Raw genomic sequence first — 10,720 nt, 5'->3', positions numbered from 1 at the left:
TTAAGTATTTACAATAGTTGTTAACGGGGACTGTTAAGATTAATTAGTGGCTTCACAAGGCACCTTTCCCCTTTTCAAGACAGTGTATTTCCTGTATAAGTAGACAAAATGGCATCAATTTACAATCTTTGAAGCCATACATAGGATGAAGGAAAAAATATGTTAGTGGTCATAGGCACTCTTTATACATATTGTGACTTTTTTTCCTGTGACTTTTTTTCCTACCCAGATTGTGACTTTTTTTCCTGTGACTTTTTTCCGTTTACCTTGAGTCAACTGTGCCTTCGTGGACGAATAATCTCGGCTTGCGAAAATGGAAAAAAGCCTACCGGTAGATAGTCCGCTTGCATTAACATGTATTATGAAGGTGAAATCGAAGAATTATCCAGTAAATCCAATGATGTTGCCGTATATATAGCATGCATTTATTTTATTTTTGACTGAGAGGGAGATAGACAGCTAAGCACGTAACATCGTTTTAGAAGAGGGGGCTCATTCATTAGTCCTAACCCGGACCAGCCGAGAAATTTCACATGTAAAGAACACAAAATGGGAAATAAAAAACAATATCAGAATGAAAGGGGATGGATAATTGAGTAGAAAGAAATTGTACTTTCAAGATTTATATCGAACGTATTAAACTTCCCGTATCTGCATACATTCATGAATATTATAATCAATGATTACCAATGCTCTCTCTCTCTCTCTCTCTCTCTCTCTCTCTCTCTCATTATCTAATGCATCTATAGATTAAATTAAAGATTTTAATAATCGATAGCGTATATGAATAAAAGCAAATAATCGTTAAGTCATTTCTGTTTATATTGATATTAGTCTTTTTTTCATAAACTAGTTGCATTTGACACCGAGGATTTACATCCTTAAATATTGATTACAAGCACGTAGAATCGGAGAGGGTGTAATTTGAAAACTTGAAAGATAAGGATTTAGCCTTGTAGCTTGTAGCGACCTACCCACTGCACGACTTACGAAATTGAAGTCGGAAGGGGGAATTGAGACAGTTTCAGACTACTACCCCCCCCCCCCACACACACACACACACACACATATGCTCCCAATTTAAGGTTTTCGTAATCGGACAATTTAAGCACCATTTTTGTTGTTATTTTATTGCTTGTCAACAAATTTACACAACTTAACCGGCAACATACCCCTTCTGATACATTGAAAAATATAAGTAATGTTAGCACGGGGCTCAATAAAGTTCAATCTGCAGTTTGGTCATACTTCGTTATTCAATAACTTATTCAAAATAAAAAAAAAATGTTTGTCGGGTTAGCGGTACTATGATGTATGACCATAACAATAACCTGTGTATAACTTGTACATTTCATGCAAATTCGAAGGGGTTTTCGCCTCAGTAGAACAATGGGGGTAAGCTAATCCGTGTATTTGAAATCAACAGAAGTGCTTAGCTTCTTGCGGAAAGTGTGAAATATATTGGGTTGGCGCATGATACCCGTGATCTTAGACTAGATCTGATATCGCGCCGACCCAATATATTCCACTTTTCATAAGAAGTCAAAACCCATACTAACTAATCGTAATTTAGTTATACTGTGACAAAGACCCTAGGAATTTGCATGGTATATACTAATTATACAAAAATCATTGCATTATCCAGACACTCCCGATGAACATTTTTTTTGTATGAAAACCTCTATCAAAGTACATCGAACATAAGTCTCTGTCAAATGTAATTAAATCGGGATTTTAAAAATAAATCATTCGATGGTTTGTATTTTTGCCTCTATTAATTACGTAATAAAATTAAAAATAATTAATTCCAATTTGTTAATCATCGCCAATGCTCTAATTTCTATATTGGATCAAGTTATATTTGTCAAGATGCATATTAACAAAATATGATGGAAGTAATTATGTTAAACAGCACATTTGTCAGAGAGAGAGAGAGAGAGAGAGAGAGAGAGAGAGAGAGAGAGAGAGAGAGAGAGAGAGAGAACACATGGGTAATTATTAAATATCCCTATCACATGTTGTACATGACTTGTATGTTTTTCATTTACTGAATATAGTAATTCGCATTCAAAGCAGGATTTGCCTGCAAGTACGCATTATTTAAACATAGAATTTAAGAATATTTTAATGAAGAAAGAAGACTAAAAAGAAAAAAATTCAAAACCAGGTTTTCTTAAAAACATAATATATAGTGTTTGGTATCGTTGGAATCGGCTCAAAATGCTGAAAAACAATATACGTATCAGGAGGGAAAATATTGACATTTTTTTCTTTTCTTAAAATTCCACCCTTATCTTGATTATTTGGCCTGCGGCACATTTTCAAATCTCCCGCAAGGCCCGTTTGCCAGAACAAAGCTCTTATCAGCTGTGTGTATTCGCAAATAACACACATCGTGGAACACGGAGGACACGGTGTATCTCCGTGGATTTTCCACCGTGGTCTTTCCACGGTGGGGTGTATAAAACTCGTGTCGTGTACTCACTCTCATGATCGTGTGCAGGATTGGACAAAACAAGATGGCAGACGGCATTTCCAAACAAAGGTAGGCTCTTAAAACTCTTCATTTTACCGACTTGTTAGACGACGAATTTATGAATTTAAAACACTGCCTGGCCAGGGAGCATCATTAAGTTGATTGGTTGTTGGAATTCTTACTCATGTACACGAACAACTCTAAATTCATTGATCGAAGTTGACGATGTTGCCTCGATAGAATTCGAAGCGGGCGAAGATGTTTCTAATCATGTTTTCATTCATTTTAAGAAAGATACTTTAGTTAAAATATACTCTGCACATATCTTTTGATGAAAACTTGAACCAGTGTATGCGATTTGTCCCTTAAAATGCCTTGGTTAGATAGATATCTTGACTTGAACATTTGCTAATGTGCAGGATTGGACTATGGTTGTTTCCACGATAAACGTGTCGGATTGGACCTCGATTTTGGTTCAGGATTGGACCCTTTTGCATTTTTTTCTTACAGATCCAGTCAGGAGCGGACTTCCTTAAGCTTAAAAGTTGAAAGTGAATGAAGTGTGTTCTATTTTATGTCTCCTACTAAAACCATGGTTTTGACAAACCTAAAAGAGCACTTGGAGCAAGGAACTATCAGTAAGCCGGAAGAGCCAGCTCGAAAATCTTAAAGTGTTTGAGAATTTCACCGCGCACATGAATCTAAAGTTCTGCCACACGTTAGAAGGAGCCTTGATCTCGAAGATCAACATGTTCAAAAGTCTTCATTTTGCAGAAGCAAATACATTTATATTGTATATACACATGTAGACCATGTTCGATTCCCAACCACTTAACATTTGTGATATCTGCATGGAATTATTAAAACTGAGCATGGTTTGACGTATAATAATCTCTTCAGGCATGATGGTTTACATTTCACAAAGCTTTCAATGACAATAAAGACAATAATATGTTGAGGTGTTCATGTTTTCAATATTTAATCATCTGTCCACATGCACTTGTGCCTTTCATATGTATGCTTCTACTGGAACCAGTTTTGATTATTAAAGCGGGATTTATTATCTTTTGTAAAATTTTCCTGTCATTTTAATTCTAATAATCTTGAGTGTATATGTCGTGCAAGATATCGAGGCCAACTCACTTACAAGGATAATTACTTACGGTAAAAGTGTTTGTTGGAATGTAGTAAATATCAGGATTTTTTGTATTTTAAAACCTTTCGTTTCTGGTAATTACATTGAATTCAACTTTAGAGTGCATAGACTGATGAAAGTAAATAAAAAGGATATTTTCTCAGAAATACGCAATATCACTCCTGTAGCTGAAATATGAACCTAAATGAAAAGCAGTTTTGTCCATGGTGTTTTTTCTTCTTCAATATTTGCTGCTCAGATGAAAGGTTACTCTTCAATACAATTTTTTCACTAGTTGTTATCAGTTCAATACAAACGCAATAACATTGAAATATATTTAATAATAAGTAATGATGAAGAACACTTCAAGTTCAATGAAATAACAAATCAACATGTGTAAAATGCAATGTAAAAGATTAGTAGTATCTCTGTAAAACAAAGCATAATGCCGTAAAAATAATCGTTTCATAATGTACATAAACGGATATATAAAACGGCTGCCATGGTATATGTATGCACCTCGTGTATTCAGAAAACAATGTATTTTTTTTTACTTCATGTTTCTTTTATAATGTGCAAAAGCGTGAGTTACACTGGTCACAAACGAAGACAATTTCTCTGATTGATGTTTCCTTTTTACATGCCTACGCAATTCAGAATTGGTCTTGAATACCTCACCACAAATTTCGCACATTCGAAGTGTACCCATCTCATGGAATGAAGTTAGAGGGCTTGATACCTGAAACAAAGGAGACAATCTATATAACAGAGTTTGGAATTAGGGAATATGTAAGCGGGTTAACTGAATTCAGAAAACGTCGAATTTATATTGTTACAGAGGATTATAAAATGATGATAATTTCTCACGTGTTTTATAGGTCAAAATGGCCTTATGTATTCTGGATACGAACAGTCAACGTTACATCTATCGTAAGCAAAGATTGGTGATTCATGTATAGATCTGCTATATTGGTTCAATTTCAAGGATATAGCGAATTGATATTTTTACAGTAGCAATTGTCGTCGTTGGGAACTTAAACGACGATGTAATTTGATAACAGTAAAAAAAAATCAAAATACACCATGGTCATGTTGGAAATGTCTGAGAATCTAATAAGCTATGTTAATCAAACTAAAATATGATAAAGTGAAGTCGAGATTCGAAAATATAAAGGATTTTGAAAATAAATATAAAAAGAGGGTCCAATCCTGAACCAAAATTGAGGTCCAATCCGGCACGTTTATCGTGGAAACGACCATAGTCCAATCCTGCACATTAGCAAATGTTCAAGTCAAGATATCTATCTAACCAAGGCATTTTAAGGGACAAATTGCATACACTGGTTCAAGTTTTCATCAAAAGATATGTGCAAAGTATATTTTAACTAAAGTATCTTTCTTAAAATGAATGAAAACATGATTAGAAACATCTTCGCCCGCTTCGAATTTTATTGAGGCAACATCGTCAACTTCGATCAATGAATTTAGAGTTGTACGTGTACATGAGTAAGAATTCCAACAACCAATCAACTTAATGATGCCTCCCTGGCCAGGCAGTGTTTTAAATTCATAAATTCGTCGTCTAACAAGTCGGTAAAATGAAGAGATTTAAGAGCCTACCTTTGTTTGGAAATGCCGTCTGCCATCTTGTTTTGTCCAATCCTGCACACGATCATGACAGTGGTACTGTAGGTGTGACATGATAAAGACTCTCTGCTCAATGGACGTAAGCGCCGAGCATAGCCCTAAATTCGAAGCCATTCATCGGTTTTGTAACTTCTCTATATGAGTGACAAATTCTTGAGAGTGACGTTAAATAAGATACAATCAATCGATTTGACACTTATTCCTATACTTTTTCCAAATCAACTAACTGAATCTTTGTCCTTGTATAGGATAAATATTATCCTGATAGTGGATGCCTTCTCATTCTGTCGTCTCACTGTGCAACATTTCACAACCTTAGCCCTCACAAGAAATGTCACAGAACACTGATAGTTCATAACCGATTACACTGCAAAAAGGTGAAAATAACGACGAATGATCAATCTTATAACCCCTACAAAGAATGTAAAATCGGGTATTGAATAAATGAGTTCAAACTAAAGCAAAACAAAGTGCATATCGAACTTTGCGAATTTGAACCAAGTTGTCCAATATTCTCTCGCGAGAAGAACACCATTCATTTTTATTCATTCAGAAAGATTATACAGAATAGATGTATGAAACACCGGCATTTTGATTACTATCGGAAACATTAGAATATTACAATGCTAAGAAATGTTATTACCATTGGAAACATTAAAATTCTGGAATGCTAAGAAATAGATCACAATTGAAAAATATTGATTTTGGAAGGTTAAGAAATTTTCTTCAATAATACGTTCATAGATCGCACCGCATATCATTTCGTGGTAAAGCGTGCGCAGATTGACAGTTCACCCGACGGACAATATGTACTCAACCGTCAGCCGTAATCAATCTAAAAAAAACTGATCATAAGAGCATTATAATCAGGGGCATTGATAGAAAGTGTTTCGGTCTTGTTTAAATATATATATATATATAGTGTTGACACGATAGGGAAGAACCCTCACAATTACATTCTTGGGAAAAGGGCCTCTGTTGCCGATTGGTTAAAGCATCATGCTCAAAATCACATGGTATCTCACCTCTGGTCGGCTCGAGTTTCGAATCCAGCTCGCAACGGCAAGTGAGAAAGTTTCCCAATTTACTTTCAGAAGGCTGGTTCTCTCTTCCACCAATAAAAACCGGGTGCCAGATAACTGAAAAATTGTTGAGTGTGGCGGACAACAACAATCAATCAATCAAACTACAGTCTTGGGCGCCATTAATACTTTCTAATACTGCATGAATTTCAGACATTTTTATCATGGACCATACACGTTTAGAGGTGTATTTTTCTCATTTCGTCTCCATGATACCATGTCACAAGAGGGCGATTTAAATGTTTTATGAAATTATTTGTATCGATCGATTTGTCTGTCTATCATCGTAGCTCAGTGGTTAAAGCATTGGGCTGATAAACCACGATTTCGAGTTCAAATCCTCAAGAGTCTTTTATTGATATGTTTTGAAATATTTTTTTGAAAATCATGTCTTTATTCATATTTGTATACTTTTGGCTTTTTTGGCAAAAATACTTATTGTATACATGTATCATCATATCTTTTATAGTAAAATCCATTCGTACTGATTTGAGAAACTATTTCTGGGTGTGGTGAACCACCTTAAAGAAGTTGTTATTCATTGTATACGATAAAAAGTAGATTGGGCCAACTTACACTTCATGTAAACCCGTCATTTTACACAAAAGCTGATGCTCAATAACGACTCAGATATTGCACTTAAAACTTTTCTTATTACTAAAAAAGTGTCAGCATCATTATAGTAAATCTTTGCATGGTTTGGGGATCGTATAACGCCCTACCCCCCCCCCCCCCCCCCCCGAAAACGAAGAATCTTTTGGTTATTAATTATTTTAAAAATGTGTGTTTGCATGGTTTGTGTGCGTTCGCACGTGCGTGTATGAGCAGTATTTACTTTCGTTGAGGTGCGTGTAACACCTGCATGCTAATTTAAATCTGAAAATGTTCCATTTTTTCACTTTTTTAGATTATTTTAGTGCTCTTTTTTCTTTGTTTTTATCTAAATTTCACTTCTTGTCATATACATACACGCATATTTATTGATTTCCTGATGTTCATAATACCTGCAGATTTTCATTTCGAAAAGTCAAAGTAATTCATTCAAAAGTTGAACAGAGAACTACCAACCGAATTAAACTTTAAGTTGAACGAAGTGTTATAAAATAAACAAAAAGAATTAAAGGGGCATTAGCTTTCATTTTGTCGCCAAATTTGAATTCAATAAAATTTGCTATATATCATACATTTCAGTGAAAAAGTATTTAATTTTCTTAAAACACGTTTTAACCTCAAAGCAGGCATGTGTTTGTTTAATTTTGTGATTAGATAATTATTGTCTTGCACATTTCTTTACACTAAAATCAGTAATCCAACGTAGATTTATTAGGTCTCTCCTGTTTTTGCATAAAAGAAATGTTTTTATTAGTCATTAATATATATTCCTATACCAGGTGAAACAAATGGTTGTAATCACTTTCACAGCTAACGCCCCTTTAAAGCTTAGAATCGCAGCATCGTGATCAGGTTTCATTTCACTAAACTCTACACCTTTGACAGTAATAAGTTGGTCCCTCATTAATCACCTGTTACACGGTAATAGTCCGGTACTGCTGGCGGGTTAGAGGAGATATAAATCACCACCGTCCGAACAACACAGCTCGGTCATCATCAAATTCCATGTAAACTGACATAGAATTAAATCAACAGCAAAGTGTTATATACTCCTGATACGATCAAATGTAAACGTGTCGATATCTTTATAGACAGGGCGTTAAGAAAATTCAAAATGCACATGAAAAGAATGGGATTTGCATCTCAGAGCTCAAAGTTAAACATCTACATCCTTGTAGGGATATGAATATCTAAGATGAATTTTCTGTCGGAAACTGAGGATTTATAGTTCTGCAAAAATCCCATCGTTATACTACGGGAGAGGAAAATGTCATTGCAATTGGGTGCAGGTCATTTCATTCATTTGTTTTAATTGAAGATTATGTTAGATATTGAGATCAATGCTAATTATTTCGGTTTCACCATATTTACATACATCCATTCCAACATCGTCTTACTTTTAAAAAAAATGAAAAACACACTTTGCTTCATCTGACTATAATTTAAAGACCTCAAAAATCACTAAGAAATAAATGTAAACTTTCTAAATAAATGTAAACTTTCTAAATAAATGTAACATTTCTAAATTGATTGCTTGTTTTATTAATAACATCTACATTTCATGTGATTGTTAGTACTAAATGAAAATATTCAATTTCTTCGCACAACGTTGCGCAACATCTGCAATTCTTTTTAGATAAAACAAGGAATATTTTCTTTCATACGTTCAGTCATGAAGTAAAAATTTCATTTCCGTTAACAATAGGATTTGGGGAACAACTACCTAAACTGTTTGTAATGCGTGTGTATAGAAACAAGAGAATCACAAGATTATGTGTATTATGCAGAACTTACCCCCTTCTGCCCTCCATACAAACCGGACAAGTGAAAAGATAGTGGTGTTATTGAGGAATATGACATATCGAAAAGTGTACTGGTAGGTTTATGAAATGAGTTTTGTGTCAATTTCCCCGTATTAGATCATGAATGTTCCATAACAAATTACAGTTGACAACCACTTTCTCTTAAAATCGAGTTCTTTAATATCCTAGATTTTCAAAAAACATGAGGTTTGCCGATTTTTTTTTTGGGGGGGAGGGGGGGGATTAGATTTTGGAACGCACTTCACAGTTCACTATTCGCAATTCAATAGCGAACGGCATTCTAGAACGCAGTTCACAATTCAAATTTCTATATCCATAAAACAACACCACACTGGAATTAAAAGGATGGGGTGCCAGTTACCAACCCAAAACACAGTGAAGAAATGCTGATGGTAATCTCTCTAGTTACGGAGATCCGCTCCTCCAAGTTTTATGCATAACGCATTACACTTAGTGAATAAACATCGGTTTCGGAATCATCGAAGAAACCTACCCCGGGGACTGAAATTTTTCTGGTAGGGTATTAGTGGTCCTCTCCCACCACTGTGAAGAAATGGTGATGTTACTCTCTTTAGTTACGGAGATCCGTCCCTCCAATTTTTATGCATAACGCATTAGACTTAGTGAATAAACATCGGGTTCGGAATTATCGAAAACCCCTACCCCGGGGTCTCAAATTTTTGTGGTAGGGTATTAGTGGTCCTCTCCCACCACTGTGAAGAAATGGTGATGTTACTCTCTCTAGTTACGGAGATTCGCCCCTCCAATGTTTATGCATAATGCATAACACTTAGTGAATAAACATCGGGTTCGGAATCATCGAAGACCCCTACCCCGGGGACCGAAATTTCCGTGGTAGGGTATCAGTGGTCCTCTCCCACCGCTGTGAAGAAATGGTGATGTTACGCTCTTTAGTTACGGAGATCCGCCCCTCCAATGTTTATGCATAATGCATAACGCTTAGTGAATAAACATCGGGTTCAGAATAATCGAAGACCCCTACCCCAGGGACTGAAATTTTTGTGTTAAGGTATCAGTGGTCCTCTCCCACCACTGTGAAGAAATGGTGATGTTACTCTCTCTAGTTACGGAGATTCGCCCCTCCAATTTTTATGCATAACGCATTACAATTAGTGAATAAACATCAGGTTCGGAATTATCGAAAACCCCTACCCCGGGGTCTCAAATTTTTGTGGTAGGGTATCAGTGGTCCTCTCCCACCACTGTGAAGAAATGGTGATGTTACTCTCTCTAGTTACGGAGATCCGCCTCTCCGATTTTTATGCATCACGCATTACAATTAGTGAATAAACATCGGGTTCGAAATTGTCGAAGACCCCTACCCAGGGGACTGAAATTTTTATGGTAGGGTGTTAGTGGTCCTCTTCCACCACTGTGAAGAAATGATGATGTTACTCTCTTTAGTTATGGTGATCCACTCCTCAGACATTTTCAAATAACGCATTAGACTTAGTGAATAAACATCGGGTTCGGAAGTATCGAAGACCCCTACCCCGGGACTGAAATTTCTGTGGTAGGGTATTAGTGGTCCTCTTCCACCACTGTGAAGAAATGGTGGTGTCACTCTCTCTAGTTACGGATATTCGCCCCTCCAATTTTTGTGCATAACGCATTACAATTAGTGAATAAACATCAGGTTCGAAATTATCGAAAACCCCTACCCCGGGGACTGAAATTTTTGTGGTAGTGTATCAGTGGTCCTCTCCCACCACTGTGAAGAAATGGTGATGGTAATCTCTCTAGTTACGGATATTCGCCCCTCCAATTTTTATGCATAACGCATTACAATTAGTGAATAAACATCAGGTTCGGAATTATCGAAAACCCCTACCCCGGGGACTGAAATTTTTGTGGTAGGGTATCAGTGGTCCTCTCCCACCACTGTGAAGAAATGGTGATGTTACTCTCTCTAGTTACGGAGATC

The sequence above is a fragment of the Ostrea edulis genome, chromosome 7 (assembly GCF_947568905.1).
Source record: "Ostrea edulis chromosome 7, xbOstEdul1.1, whole genome shotgun sequence".
Classification (NCBI taxonomy): Eukaryota; Metazoa; Mollusca; class Bivalvia; order Ostreida; family Ostreidae; genus Ostrea; species Ostrea edulis.
The sequence above is the reverse complement of the archived record's forward strand: the minus strand, read 5'-3'. Positions refer to the sequence as shown.